Source organism: Neomonachus schauinslandi, chromosome 5, assembly GCF_002201575.2.
Source record: "Neomonachus schauinslandi chromosome 5, ASM220157v2, whole genome shotgun sequence".
NCBI classification, from domain to species: domain Eukaryota; kingdom Metazoa; phylum Chordata; class Mammalia; order Carnivora; family Phocidae; genus Neomonachus; species Neomonachus schauinslandi.
In genome coordinates, this window is record NC_058407.1 from 81,240,415 (window position 1) to 81,256,852 (window position 16,438).

The following is a 16,438-nucleotide window of genomic DNA, read 5'->3' on the forward strand; positions in this document are numbered from 1 at the left end:
ACTCAGTTTGTTTCACATTTTTATTCAGAATTCACACAAATGTCAATTTTCCACTAGTTTTTTTTTTTCTTTAATATGAGAAGAAATTCAAGGTTAAACTTTCTGAAGAAAATAAATTGAGTTTATTTCAACTGCACAGATATACTGAGCAGAACTCAGGCATAAAGATCACAACTACGCTGCTTCCATTTTTTATGCATTTTATTGCCTTTACGTCCACTTTCTTTTTAGACTACGTTAAAAATATGTTACTTGCTTTTGAACCACCTGATTTCTTGATACCTTCTCTGTGCCTGCTTATATTATGTTACACTCATATATTTATAGATTTATAAAGTAGTTGGTATCACTAAAAGTTGCGGAAATCAAATGACAAAGTTGCAGATTCGGTTATTTCCCACATACAAAATCACTTTAATCATAAGGCGTAATTAATATTGACATTTCCACATACTCATTCTTTTAGCACTTATTCTGTACCTCCCTTGGGATGCTTGCCACTTTCTATTTGACTCTGTACATTTGCATACCTCCAAATGAACTTCTGCTAGTTCCTTGAGAAAAGGATTGGGACCTTGCTTATGTTTCTGCTCTCTACACTGTTTCTCACAGCACCTGATATGAAATAAACTCAGTAAATATCTGTTGAATAAATGAAAGAAAGGATGATGGAAAGTATATTATGTTAGTCTTCTGATCATTTCTCTAGGGTTCTATTTTAAAAATTTATCAAATCAGATACAACGATTTCTTCAGTAGTGAATGGATGTGTTATTCAGCTTCTGATTTGGGGAGAACACTGAATATCAGTATTTGGGTAAAAATTCTCATATCAGAAATATCTTTATTCATATTTCTAGATTTATTTAGGTGGATTCAGCTTTAACTAATTTTTTTAGTTGGTAAAATGAGTATACTACTTCCTACCTAATATATTCATAGTAAGTGAGGAGATAAGAGCTGTTTCTAAATTATATCAAGCATCTTTAAATACCATTTATGGTGAAGGAAAGATTTGCTTTCCATTTTTTTCAGAATATTTTAGGGCACACTAAGTTGTTAAAATATAAGGAAATAAATTCAAAAATATAAATATAAATTATGTAAAACAAAAACAGGAAAAATTAGAGATAAGAATATGCATTCTCCTGTTGAAACATGTAACAAAAACAATAATAATTGCTGATATTTATTTAGAGCTTACAGTCATTCAGAATGCACTGTGCTAAGTGCTTTATATCATTATCCTCTTTTTCCAGGTAAGAACAGTGAGGTTTACAGAGATTAAATAACATGTCCCAGAATAAGGATTCAAAACCAAGTATACCTCACCCAATGCCTTCATTCTTTACTTTTCTATATGGTCCCTGTGTGAGAGGCTGCTGAAAACACATTAGTGTGACCAGTGGGGGCATCCTAGCCAATCAAAGATACTTGTGTTTATTTCCTATGTTAAATCTTTTCTTCCTTCCTTCACTCATAAACGTGGGGCAGTCAGTACCATTTGGTTGCCAGTGAAATTTCAAATAAAAATCTCTCTCTGGAAATGGCCACTGAGGTTAGAGATTTAAGTGTCACCCCCTCACCCAGAGGATGTAGAGCTGGTACTCTCCTATAGGAAGCAGGAAGAATTTGAATCCATCTGCAAAATAACCTCTTTCTGGTAATCAGGGGGTCTTCCCCCACTGGGTTCAAAGGGCTTCCCTCTTCTTTGTTGTGCAATTTCTAAAGCGTTGTGCAATACATAAAGAAAAGACCAAGAACATATCATTGCCTTGGAAACTGCTATGGAATTTGACAGACTGTAGGTTGTTCAGAGCAAATGTTCAGTTGCTGCACGGAGTCCATGCAGTAGCAATGACTGGCAAAGTGGCTGAATGCTCATCTGCTAATCTTGATGTCAACTTAACTTGTCATCCCTGCCCTAAGGATAGGGCGGGAAGTTTGTCCTGTGCTTTCTTTAAATAAGGACTTTTGAACTATTTCATTCCCAGACTGTCAATGATGAAGTAAAAAGAGAAGAGCTGAAGACCAAACAGCAGCTCTCTGTTATCCATAGCTCATGGAGATGAGAATGTGCAACCTATATTTTCAATAAACTAATTCTTATCAAATAATCTTGGGAAACTAGACTGCTTCTTTTTTTTAAAAGTAATTGTGACTCTTATGCCACATTGATAACAGCAAAAAGCTAAGGGGGAAAACCTGGATTCAGAACGCCACTCACTGAAGTCCTTTCTAATAAACGCCTGGGAAAACAAAACTCTGTATAACATAGGAGGGAAAAAAAGTAAGAAATGAAGGTAGGAAGCCAGTCCTTGGGAGTTGTTTACCAAGAAGCAAATGTGACTCTGGCTAGTTGTAGCATTTTATTTATTTGTTTGTTGGTGGAAGCATTGAGAATAAAAATAAAAGTGATCCTTTTGTGATCCTGTTTGGCCGTGACAGATTCCTTCAGCATTGCCATAGTAACTGAAAGAAGTGCATTTATGAATAGACTCGGATTTCTAAGGCTTGAGTTTCCTGCCAAGAAGAGCACACAGGGTGGAGAAAACAGAGGAAAGTCAAGGCAAAGGGAAAGAAAACAGATTGAGGTGTTGATTTCCAAGCGCTCTCATTTGGAGAGCATGGGCACACACCAGGTCGAGACACTCTTACCTTTCTGGGCTCTCTTCTTCTTCTAAGATTTTGAGATGTTGAATTATTCCTCTTCAGCAGAATAAGTTTAGGCAATTTCTGCAGCTCTTTTTGATCCCAGGAAGGAAAAACCAGTACCTGGATTACCAAAATTTATGCATAAGAGGAAGGAGAATCCCCTCCAACATGGTTAGATAAAGTCATGGAATAGACATGGCAAACACCAGTGCTTATCGGGCCAAGAAAGTAAAATTCACACTTAATAAGTGTAATGACCTCGACTAAGGAAAAAGCCCCCACCTTGTCTGACTTGTCATTTTGCTAAGTGCCTTGGGAAATACTTATCTAAATAATAATGGCAACAACAATGAAAGAGCGGGGATAAATGGAAGTGGACGCCCACTTCTGTCACAGAGAACAGAGAGTGGTGGGGACAACGTGGTGGCCAGCACAGGCCTAAGATGGGCAGCCTCTGTGCAATTCCAGCTAGTTTCTGGCAAGAAGGAATGAGCTCAGTGTTGCCAGATCTTCCTATTTTTCAAGAGAAGCTGGAAGTTGAGATTTTTGTGTGCAGTCTTCTGATATTTTAGTTATGCTCAAAGATTTTAAAATACCGTTAAGCCAAACAAAATATGCCTAGAAATTACATTTAGCTCCTAGATGAACAGTCCCTGACTTCCAGAGTCTGACTCTAAACTCATAGCTGTGTCTCTGCAGCATGAGCCAGGGGTAACAAGGAAGTGGCCAGAGATGAGAGAGATTCAGGAGATGGAGATGGACAGAGGGGATGATGTCATATGAAGCCTGGAAGAACTGTGACCAGACTGAAGGACAGGTACTACCAATCGCCAGAGCTTGAGGTAGAAAGCAGATGCTTTGGGCTTCATGTTTTAATATTCAGTATTTGTCCAGGGCCTGATCCATGTCAGAAAATGTGCTAATCAGAAAACTTTCTTAGGCCACTTGATTCTCCATAACATATACATATTATATATACTAGTGTTAGCATATTGTTATATGCATATAGCATACTTGTTTATAGTTGCTTTTTATAGGCATTTGATTTTTCCCATATTTAAATTCTACATAATTGGAGTCATACTTTTTATATTTTTCTAACTTGATTTTTTTTTGGTTCAACAATACTTTTTTTTTCAAGCTTTTATTTTAATTCTAGTTAGTCAACATACAGTGTTATATTAGTTTCAGGTGTACAATATAGTGATTCAACACTTCCATAAAGCACCCAGGACTCATCATGACAAGTGTGCTCCTTAATCCCCATCACCTATTCAGCCCATCCCCCTCACACCCACCTGCCCTCTGGTAACCATCAGTTTGTTCTCTACAGTTAAGTCTGTTTCTTGGTTCTTGACTTTATCTAACCATGTTGGAGGGGATCTCCTTCCTCTTATGCATAAATTTTGGTAATCCAGGTACTTGGTTCCCCCCCCCTTTGCTCATTTGTTTTCTTTCTTAAATTCCACATATAGAGGCCCCTGAGTGCCTCAGTCGGTTAAGCATCTGCCTTCGGCTCAGATCATGATCCCGGGGACCTGGAATCAAGCCCCTCATTGGGCTCCCTGCTCAGCAGTCTGTTTCTCCCTCTCCCTCTGCCCTTCCCCCACTGCTTGTGCTCACTCTCTGTCAAATAAATAAATAAAATCTTTTAAAAATAAATTCCACATATAAATGAGGTCATATGGTATTTGTCTTTCACTGGCTGACTTATTTCACTTGGCATAATACTCTCTAGATCCATCCATGTTGTTGCAAATGGCAAGATTTCATCCTTTTTGTGGCTGAGTAATTCCACTGTATATGTGTGTGAGTGTGTGTGTGTGTGTGTGTGTGTGTGTGATCAGTTCGTCAATCGATGGACATATGGGATGCTTCCATATCTCGGCTATTGTAAATAATACTGCTATAAACTTCAGGGTGCATATATCCCTTTGAACTAGTATTTTTCCTCGCCAACACCTGTTGTTTCTTGTGTTGTTGATTTTAGCCATTCTGACACATGTGAGGTGATATCTCATTGTAGTTTTGATTTGCATTTCCCCCATGGTAAGTGATGATGAACATTTTTTCATGTGTCTGTTGGCCATCTGAATGTCTTCTTTGGAGAAATGTCTGTGCATGTCTTCTGCCCATTTTTAATTGAATTATTTGTTTTTTAGGTGTTGAATTTAATATAAGTTCTCTATATATGTTGGATACTAACCCTTTATCAGATAGGTCATTTGCAAATATCTTCTCCCATACTGTAGGTTACCTTTTAGTTTTCTTGATTGTTTCCTTGACTGTGCAGAAGCTTTTTGTTTTGATGTAGTCCTAATAGTTTATTTTCCCCTTGTTTCCCTTGTGTAGGAAACATATCTAGAAAAAAGTTGCTGTGGTCAATGTCAAAAAGGTTACTGCCTGTGTTCTAAGATTTTTATGGTTTCAGGTCTCATATTTAGCCAATGATATTTAGGTCTTTAATCCATTTCAAACTTATTTAGTTCAATAATACTTTAAAATTCACCCACACTGATGTTTATAGCTATATTAACTATATTCTCATTGCTGTGTATTTATTCCATTGTATTATGGAATGTAGATATCCTTTCTACTGTAAAGAGCCATTCGGGGTGTTTCTGGTTTGTTTTTTCTTTAAGATTTTATTTATTTATTTGAGAAAGAGCACGAGCAGCAGAGGGAGAGGGAGAGGGACAGGGAGACTCCACGCTATGTGGAGCCTGACACAGACCTTCATCCCAGGACCCTGAGATCATGACCTGAGCAGAAGTCAGACAGTTAACCAACTGAGCCCTCCAGGTGCCCCTGGGTGTTTCTGGTTTTTCGCTGTCATGAACTATGTTGTTACAAATATTTTCACCCATGCTTCCTGTATAAGTCTGGGTTCTCCCGATAAACAGAAGCAATAAGATAACTATAAATCTATATGTATAATTATATCTGTATATCCATATCTACCCAGAGATAGAGATAGGCTTATTATAAGGAATTGCCTTTGCAATTATGGAAGCTGTCAAGTCCCAATCAGCAAGCTGGAGACCAAGGAGAATCGATATGTCATTCCAGTTTGAAAGATGGCTGGTATAAAACCCAAGAAAAGCCAATGATGTTGGAAAGAAACAATGTCTTAACTTAAGCAAACAGACAGAAGGAGTTCCCTTTCTACTTGCTGGAGGGTCAATCTTTTTGGTCTTTTTAGGCTTTCAACTGACTATATGAGGGTCATCCACATTAGGGAAGGCAATCTGCTTTACTCAGTCTGGTCTATCAATTCAGATGTCAGTCTCATTCCAAACACCCTCACACACACACCTTGAGTAATGTTTGGCCTGGGTACCTATGGCCCAGTCAAGTTGACACATAAAATTAACCATCATACTTTCTGATCCACTTGTGCAAGAATTCCTCCAGGAAATATATATGGGAATATAGTTGCAGAATCATATCGTATGTGCCCAATAAACTTCAGTTTGTTTTCAAAGTGGTTGTACCACTGTACATTTTTACTAGAAATCTATGAGAGTTGCCATTGCTCCACATGTTTGCCAACATTTTTTTTCAGCCTTTTTGACAACGTGTTGAATGTGAAGTAGAATCTTACTGTGGTTTTGATATGCATAAGCTAAATATCCTACTAAAAAAAAAGAGAAAAACACAAGCAAAATATGTCCAAAAAATGTAAAACAAAGGAAATAATAAAGATGGGGTAGAAATCAATACCATATATATATAAATACCATCTTTTGTAAAGATGTTCAAAAATATCTTCTAGCCAACATGATACTAGAGTCCCTGACCAGCAGATAAGGCAAGAAAAAAAAGATTCAAATTGTTAAGGAAAATAATTGCTATTATTCACATATGATTTTATTGTCTACATAGAAAACCTAAAAGACTCATGGACAACTTATTAAAATTAATAAGAGAGTTTAGCAAATCTTCTAGATGTAAAACTAACATGAAAGTAAATTATTTTTATTATTTATATAAAAATACCTAGAAAATGCAGTAAAATAAGAAACTACTTAAAATAGTAACAAATTTGTAAGCCATAAAGGAACAAATCTAAAAAAATTTCACAAATTTTAAGTAGATAAAATTTAAATTTTATTTTAAACCATTAAATAAGATTTAAATAATGCAGAGACACATCATGTTCTTGGATAGAGAGACCTAATATTCAGTATATGGGTTCAATATTATTCTAATCAAAATCTTAATAGTTTTTCATAAAACTTGGTAAACTGATTCAAAAATACATATATAAGAGCAAAGGGTCAAGAATAGCTGAAACACTTTTAAAATTACTTTCTCTCCCAGAAATCAAAACTTATTATTACTGAGTGTCTAGCATATTCTCCACTCTGGCTGGCTAAAACTGAGTGTCTCCTAGATGTATTCCAGCTCCAGAAACATTCAGGTCATAACTCCCCAGTAGTTAGCCTTTCCCTGGCCTCTCAGAATCCCACCCTATGTATATGCAGTTTAATATTCAGTCATAGACTTAGAGATCTGTAAGTGTATTTCTGGAACTCTTTGTCTACTTAGCTACTCTCTGGTACTCTTTTTTCATCTACTAAACTCCAGTCTCTGTCTTTCGAGCTCAAAGAGACTACGGGGCTCTTCTTAGGCTCCCCTTTTCTGTACTGTCTCTGGAAAGTGCATCTAGATAGAAACCTTGGAAAGCTCACCTTGTTTATAATCTTCCTCTCAGGGATCCAGTCCTGTGTTGCCTGGTGTCCAATATCTGAAAACAGGTTCAAATATTTTGCCCTGTTTTTTAGTTGTATATGGAAGGAGATTTAGTATGGTACTAGTTAGTCCATGATGACCAGACTCTCATGACTCTGTTGTTGTTGTTGTTGTTTTTAAGATTTTATTTATTTTGAGGGGAGCCTGGGTGGCTCAGTCGTTAAGCGTCTGCCTTCGGCTCAGGTCATGATCTCAGGGTCCTGGGATCGAGCCCTGCATCGGGCTCCCTGCCATCGGGCTCCCTGCTCGGCGGGAAGCCTGCTTCTCCCTCTCCCACTCCCCCTGCTTGTGTTCCCTCTCTCGCTGTGTCTCTCTCGTCAAATAAATAAATAAAATCTTTAAAAAAAAAAGATTTTGTTTATTTTGAGAGAGAGAGAGCACAAATAGAGAGGAGGGGCAAAGGGAGAGGGAGAAGCAGACTCCCCACTGAGCAAGGAGCCTGATGCGGGACTCAATGTCAAGATCCTGGGATCATGACCTGAGCCGAACGAAGACAGACGCTTAACCGACTGAGCCACCCAGGCACCTTCATGACTCCTTTTGACACAAACCTAGAAATGCAAAAATTTCTTTGCTAGTTGGTATGAGAAGATATCCCAGGTTAATCTTGTACATTTTGGGTAGCATATCTGGCATCAGTTTTTTCTCTAAGAAGCCCTCGTTCCTTTTATGGGAAATGGTGTCTGAAGACCACAATCAGAATGCTAGAGAAATTCATAGCTACTGAGTTATTTTTTGTTTCCGGATTATTGCAGTTGCCAGAGCAAAGATTTATCTAGATCTATATCTACAGCTATAGCTACATCTAGATATACATTGAATTCACACTATTCTTTCTTGAACCCAGTCCATCAGGCTTTTACACTCCTTCTCTACCAACACTTACGTTATCAAGATCACCAATGTCTTTCTGTTTTCTAAATCCCATTGTCAATTCTCAGTCTTTTTACTTTTTCAACATAACAGAAGCTTTTGACATATTTGATTGCTCTCCCTCCTCTTTCAAACATTTTATTCCCTTATCTTCCAGGACACATCATTTTCTACTCAGCATCTCCTCTTGGATAGCCCAAAGGCATCTCATACGTAACTTGTCCAAACCCAGATTCTTGATTTCCCTTCTGAAATTTTCTCCTTACATAGTCTTCATCTCAGTAAATAGTAAGTCCACCCCTTCAGTTTCTCAGATCAAAACCTTGGAACAGGCCTTGACTCATCACTCTCTTCCAGACTTCAGAAATCTGTCTATAAGATCTAATCCTCTTGGCTCCACCTTCAAAATATATCTAGGATCTGACCATCTCTCACTACCTCCATGACTACAATTCTTATATAAATCACCATTATTTCCTCAACTGAATGATTTCAATAATCTCCAAACTTGTCTCCCTGTTTCCCTACTTACCCTTAAGGCATAGGCAACAATAGCTCATTAAAATATAAGTCACTTTATTCCCCATAGCACCACTCAGTACTCTTCAACATCTTCATATCTTTATAGATTAAAAGACCAACATTATCAAAATGGCCCCCAAGACTCTGCATGTATCATCTCTTCTGACTTTACCTTCTTTTACTGTCCCCTCACTTACTCTACACAGCCACACGGTCCTTGCTATTTCTTGAGCGTGCCAAGGATGCTCCTATATTAAGAGTTTGTACTTGCTATTCCTACCACCTGCAGTATTCTTTTCCCAGATATTTTCATGGGTCACCTCCTCCTCTTTACCCTCACCATTAGTGTTTAGCACTTATGATTACATAATATTTTACTTATTTATAGGGTTTATTATATATAGTCTTTGTCACTGGACTCTTAAGTTCCATTAGGGCAAGGAAAATGCCTAGAATGCTGCAGGAATTTAATAAAGATTTTGTTTAAAGAATGAATAAGCAAATATTTACTGAATTCCTACTGTGTGCCAGAGACTGTGCTACTTGCTAGCACATCTATATGGCATCTAATCCCTGCCCTCCAGAGAGAGAGAGACACATGACCAATTTCCTTATAAAGTTCCTGACAATAGCCTCACAGGTCCATGCACCTACTCTATTGTTATTCCCATACATTGCTTAAAATTTTATGCGTGAGTACCCTTGGTATATGATAGCCCCTTGACTTTGAGAAAGCCATGTTCTAAAAATAGTCTAGAGGGCCAACTCTGAGAGAGCCAAATTGGGAACTGATGCCACCTCTCTTTGTGGCTTTGGGCAAATATAAGAACCTTTCTGCTTCTGTTTCCCCAGCTGTAAAATAGGATTAATAGTTCTTGCTTCACAGGAGTCTTTTGAGGATTCTTTCATTCATGTAGTAATATTTATTGAAAATGGTAAGTGCTAAGTGGTATTATGCCTAATTAATTAGGTCCTCATCTCCCTGGTGTGGGTTATGGTGTCTGGCTGGTCATTAATAAAATATGCTGGAAGCTTTGCAGATTTTCCTTTCAGAGCCCTCCTGATGGCTGCATAAGCAGTGCACGAATTGGGCATCCAACCTTGTAGTTAAATACATACAGCTGTTTGAGTTCTAGCATGCTCACATTTATTTAGTTCTCAGACAATACAAAATTGGAAGGTGCTGAAAGCACCAGTTAAGAAAGAGAAATACTACAAAGGATCCTAGGGTGGTTAGTAATAAAGCCAGGAAATAAAACCAAGACTCAATTTGGATTTGCCAGATAATACCAATGGGAATCCTAACACCTCCTCTGAAAAATTCAAGTGGGAGTGAGATAATAGTGAAATAATAAGGAATATAATAAAGTGTCATGGATGACATTATAGAGGAAATTACATAAGATGTAGGGTAAAACATCGATAATAGGTGATACTTATTCTATTGTTATATCACATCACAAGAGATTCTTTTTTCTGAGACATACTTATGATAAAACTGTTAAATCTAAGTTCCCCAGAAGGCAGTCTGTGTACTCTTATTTTATAATCAAGTGCAATCCCAGAGAGAAGGAATGAGGCATAAGCAGAGTGAAGCAGATGGCTATTACTACATGTAATTGATTGCTCAATACATGGGGCCATGTCCTTCTGGCCCTTCTCAGGAAGCATAGCAAGGTTGTGAGGTATCAGGACTTAACACCACGTATCCATATATACTCCCACCTCCCTGAGACATCCAACTCTTTCTTGCATACTATGCCAAGGAAGGTCTGCTGTCTTGACTTCATTTACTGTTGCCCATTATTGCATCCAAGTTTCAAAGGAACATACTAATAAACTATTAGGGCTGGTTCCAGAAGTCCTTGACTGACTATTGACTCTTGAGTGCCCCCAGCAATGAAATCTTCCCTGTCCAGCCTTACACTTCACCCCTTCCAAACCTTTTCTCTCTCCCTGAGTGAGAACACACTATCTTAGTGTTGGAAGGATGGACTGAGAAGATTAATAGACTCTCCTACCTAGTGGAAGAAATCTTCCTGAAATACTATTCAAAGACAGTCACTGAGTCACTGTTTGCATAATTCAGTGACAAGGTGTTCATCTCATAAGGAAACCTGTTTCCTTTTCCCATTTTCCCTATTAGGAAATTTTTTATATTAAGCAAAAAATCAATCCACCTGTCATTCCCAACCATGTTCTCACTGTTATCTTTACTATTCTTTGTTTATTTGGCCTCCCTCCAGCTTTGAATATTATGTCAGAATTTTCTTTTTCCTTAGAATTCTATCCACTCTCAGCTTCTGTGATAGTTAATTTTTTTTCTTCTCTATCTATGACTATTTCTTATCAGGTCTTCTATGGCAGTTTCTCTTCCTCAACTTGTCCCTTAACTGAACATATTTCCTAAGCTCCTTCTTTGGTCATCTGATTTTTTTTCTTTAATACATAAGTCTTGTGTGTCCTTATATAAACCTCTGACTTCAACTACCAACACCCAATTATCTTTTTCTAACCCAGAGCACTCAGAAAACTCCAGCACTGTAATTTCAATTCTCTGTTGACCATCTTTGCTTAGATGTTTCATAGGTCCCTCAAACTGAATGTGTCTCAAACAGAACTCATCTTCTTTTCCTTCCCAACCCTTTTTCCTACTGTTTTCCTATCTTAGTGAATGGGATTATCAGGCAATCACCTACCCAAGCCAAAGATCCAGGGGAAAAAATCTAGGTGCTTTTCATCCCTCACCAGTCTGGCCTCCATGTAAACCTCCAGGGGTTTCTAAATCCTTAAAAATCTTTTACTCAATTAAGTCAGTGCTCACCTTTCGTAAACAGGTTTTTAGGAGTAAATTCATTATGCCTCAAAAACTATTTTTCAAGTCAATGTCCAAGAGATAGGTATCTCTGGCCATTAATCAGTCTTATCATCACTCCTGTATTGCTTTATACTTTCTTGAGCTAGCCCAGACCTTTACTTATCCCCTATCCTCTAAGTCCCCACTCCCCCAACAATGCCCTCTAGGACTGAGCAGCAGAAAGAGCAGATTTTAAGATATCATCAAGGAATTCTGGAGGTATTCCCTGTGCCTCTTTTGCCATATCTGATATCTACCTCTTACTAAAGAATACACCTTTCCCTGCAATTCTTTATCTACCCTGCAATTCTTATTACCTCAGGGTTGAGCATCTCCACCATATTCTTGGTTCCTAGCACTAAAATTTGTACATAGTTGAAATGCAATAAATGTTTTAAATGAATGGACTCATCCTCTTCACCTATTCCACTGCTGCTGCCTTAAATCAGGTGTTCATCAGCTATAACTTAGATTACTATTAAGTACAGTTGATTCTTATTATTTGTGGATTTCATATTTGAAAATTCTCCTACTTGCTTCAATTTATTAATAATCCCAAAAATCGATATTTGCAGGTTTTTGGAGTCATTCCTGGACATGCTCAGAGTGGGAAAAACATTTGAGTCCCACAGCAAGTGTGTTCCCAGATAAGGTCAAACAAGGCAATATTTTGCTTCTCGTTTCAGTTCTCATATTGTAAACAAGTATCCTTTTGGCAGTCTACTTAGTGCTACATTTTTTGCATTTTTTGGTGGGTTTTTTTTTTTGTGATTCTGCTGTTTATTTTATTTTATTTTTTAAAGATTTTATTTATTTATTTATTTATTTGTGAGAGAGAATGAGAGCGAGAGAGAGCATGAGATGGGGGAGGGTCAGAGGGAGAAGCAGACTCCCCGCCGAGCAGGGAGCCCGATGCGGGACTCGATCCCGGGACTCCAGGATCATGACCTGAGCCGAAAGCAGTCACTTAACCAACTGAGCCACCCAGGCGCCCTGATTCTGCTGTTTAAAATCACCAGCAACTATAGTGCTGAAGAGCTGTCTAATGTTCCCAAGTGCAAGAAGGCTGGATGTGCCTTATGGAGAAAATGCGTGTATTAGATAAAAATTGTTCAGGCATGAGTTACAGTGCTGTTGATCATAATTTCAATGTTAATGAATCAACAGCAGGACACATCCAGATAAAGAAAGATGATCTATACATCAGGCACTCCAGAAAGTGCTAAAGTAATATCTATAGTACATGATGAAGTTTTGGAAATGTGGCTAAATTTGTGGATTCATAGAATGATGACTGATTTTTTTTCAAAGCATAGTGGACAGAAATGTTGTGATGCTGAAAGCCAATGAAGTTAGTGGTCATGTTGCTCAGAGTCAGGAAAATGTTAAACCTTTCTCAGCTAGAAATACTGCATATAACTGAGTATTTATAAGATATATAGAGAGATGTATATGACATTATATCTATATAATAAAGCATCTTTAAACATAAAGCAAAGTTATGTATTGGTCAGTTGATGAAAATACTGTGACGAGACTTGCAGGAACCTAACCCTGTACTTCCTCCAGAAGTAATGACTTGGTATCCTCTAATTCAGTGTTTGCATATCTTTATAGAGCATAAGTACCACAAGTGATGAGAATTGACTGAACCTCCTAACAGGTCCTAATGCCTCCAGCCTGGCCCCACTGTTACTTGAGGGAGCTTTCTAAAACTAAAATCTAATCCTGTCATTGCCCAGTTTTTTGTTTGTTTGGTTTTTTTTTTTAAAGATTTTATTTATTTATTTGAGAGAGAGAGAATGAGAGAGAGCACATGAGAGGGGGGAGGGTCAGAGGGAGAAGCAGACTCCCTGCTGAGCAGAGAGCCCGATGCGGGACTCGATCCAGGGACTCCAGGATCATGACCTGAGCCGAAGGCAGTCGCTTAACCAACTGAGCCACCCAGGCGCCCCATCATTGCCCAGTTTTAAATGCTTCGAGGCTCCATATAGATTTCAGGATAAAGTTCAAATTCCTTAGTTTAGAATATAAGTTAGGCCACATTGCCTATCAATGCTCCACACATGTCCTTTTTTCCAATTGCCAGAACTATTCATTTTTTCACCAATTCTTTTATGCTCTCTTGATTTTCCCATACATTCGCACATGCTGTTCTCTCTACTTACGGTGTCCTTACTTTTTCGCCTTATTTTTGGCTATTTAATGCCTATTCTTCTTTCTAATCTTATCTTAAGTGCGCTTTTCCCTGGGACCTTCACTGACCTCCACAGTCTGATCGAGATCACTTTTCTCTGTGCCCTAGGAATACCTCTAATACAGCACATACTATAATGCTTGCTTTCTCTTGTCTGTCTCTCTCACTAGACTAAAAAGTCAGAGCAGGAGTCATGTCTTTTAAAATGTTTTCTTCCTAGTACCAAAAACAGTGCCTGACATATTTAGCATATAGCAAAAGCTAAATATATATTTGTTCAGTGAATTCAGACAGCCTTTTCTTGGCTTCTCAAATGGACCAAGATACTTTCCATTTCACCCTCTAGGTCATCACTCTGTCCTCACTCCTCTGTCCAGTTAGCAACTACTCATCCCTCAGGTCTCAACTATAATAAAATGCCATTCATGGAAGATCCTGCAGCTCTCCCAGACAGGTTCCCCTCTCATAACTTCTCATTGGATATTGTATTTTTCCTTTATAATACTAATATTTTTATTTTTGTGTTTGTTTAAAGAATCTTGCACCTTTTGTGCTAGAATGTAAGCTCCATGATGGAATTGAATGCCCTATTCCTAGCACAGTACCTAACATACAGGAAATATTCAATAAATATTTGTTGAATAAATAAACCTATAATTCTAAAAAAAAATGAATGAATGACTAGTTTCATGAAATCTACCCCCTTTAAATATTTGAGGAACTTTCAGGCTAAACATTCTAAATACTTACAACTCTTTCTCAATGGACATGTTATCCAGAGCTTTTCCCATATCTCATCAACAGGACACATCCTTGGTCACATTCCAATTTTTCAAAAGTTCATTTTAAACTGTGGTATATCTGGAACACTGTAACCCATATATGAGATATAGTATGAAGCATGTAGAGTATAATGGTCTTTTATTTCCTTTGATTAGTACACACTAAGTAGAAATAAATAAATGAGTACTAATGCAGCCTTAAGATTTCTTTTTCCTCCACCTTCTTCTTGTTAATGTATTATGCTGCTCACTCCTATTGAGGTTGCTATCAATGAAAATCCCCATGTCTTTTCTCGTATATATAGCTGATAAACCACGTATCCTCAGTACATATTTAGAAAGATTATATTTTTTATTCCAAATACAGGATTTATCATTTAATCCCTATCTAGTTTTACTTGGCTAGTTTTGGCCCATTGTTACACCTTATACATACTTTTAACTATTATTCTTTTTCATAAAGCATTAGTTATCCTTCTCAACTCCATGCTGTATGTCTTTACCCAAATCATGTATAATAACATTAAACAGGTCCTAGGACTTTGACCTTGGTTTTATACCTGACATTTATCAAAATTCTTTTAGTATAGTTGTTTACTTATTTAGAAATCCTCCTAAGGATATTATCAGCTGGCCCCAAATTCACACATATAGTTCATAATGGAAGATGAGCAGTGCAGTGGATTAGCATAGGCTTACAGCAAACCTGTATTCAAACCCAACCTCCACCTTTTACTAGCTGACAACTCTGGCCAATAACTTAACAACTCTGAGCCTCACTTTCCCCGTCTATAATTTGAAGATGACATACCAATACAAGGGTTTTGTAAGCATTAGAGATAACGAATACAAAATGCTTCCCACAGTGTGTGGCATAAACAATCGTTTATAAATGGCTAAAATGAGAGATTGGTTAGACGCCCTCCTGAAATCTAGATGTCTATAGCATCATATTGAACTTCAGTTGGTAAGCATATCAAAGGAAACTAAAAGACTTTAGCATTCAGTCTGTGTGATCTTGATAGAAACTTGCCTCCTGATCAGGTTTTGCTACTTCAAGTAGTGCAAAGATCCCTTTTAGCACAAAAATTGTAGGTTGAGATAATTTACTGCTCTGGTCCAGTTGATTATTATTACCCCAAAAAATAGTCCAGAGAAAAGTATGCACTTTGCCCTATATTATGAACACACAACAATGACCAGGGATGGTGCACATTTTATCTTCCATTTTCCCTCCCTCCTGCTCCCCCCTTTCTTTTTACTTTGCTGCTTTTCTTTAGGTCATTATTAATCCCACTCCCTTCCCTTATCTTGTTCTTAATAAAATCCAAGAGGCATTTTGATGTGCTCTGCTCTCAGCAAACCTATAGTGTTCCCCAAAGTTTGCCACACTCTTCTCTATGGACTTTCAAAAGATCTTTTTAATGAAATTCACGAAAACTTTCCCAGGGATTATCGGTGAGCCCAGCATTCTCTTGTGTTTGCAATATACTAATTTCTACTTGTAGGAAATCAGGACATTTACCTATTTCAGTCTTTTGCCCTCACATCTCTTCTCAATAGATACTCAGCGGCCGCTGCCAACAGTGTTTCTGAGACCACACCTGTAAATTCTCCTGGTTCCCAGGGAATAATTTTCTTGAATCTGGGGACTTGAATTTATTTGAAACAGTTAGGAGCTCTCTCTTCATCTCTTCAGCTAATTTGAGCATTATTTTCCCCTTAACTGTGTTTGTTCTACTCTTTTCAGTTTGGAGATCATTTTCCTAGATAGAGAAAATAGAAGCAAATTAGGAG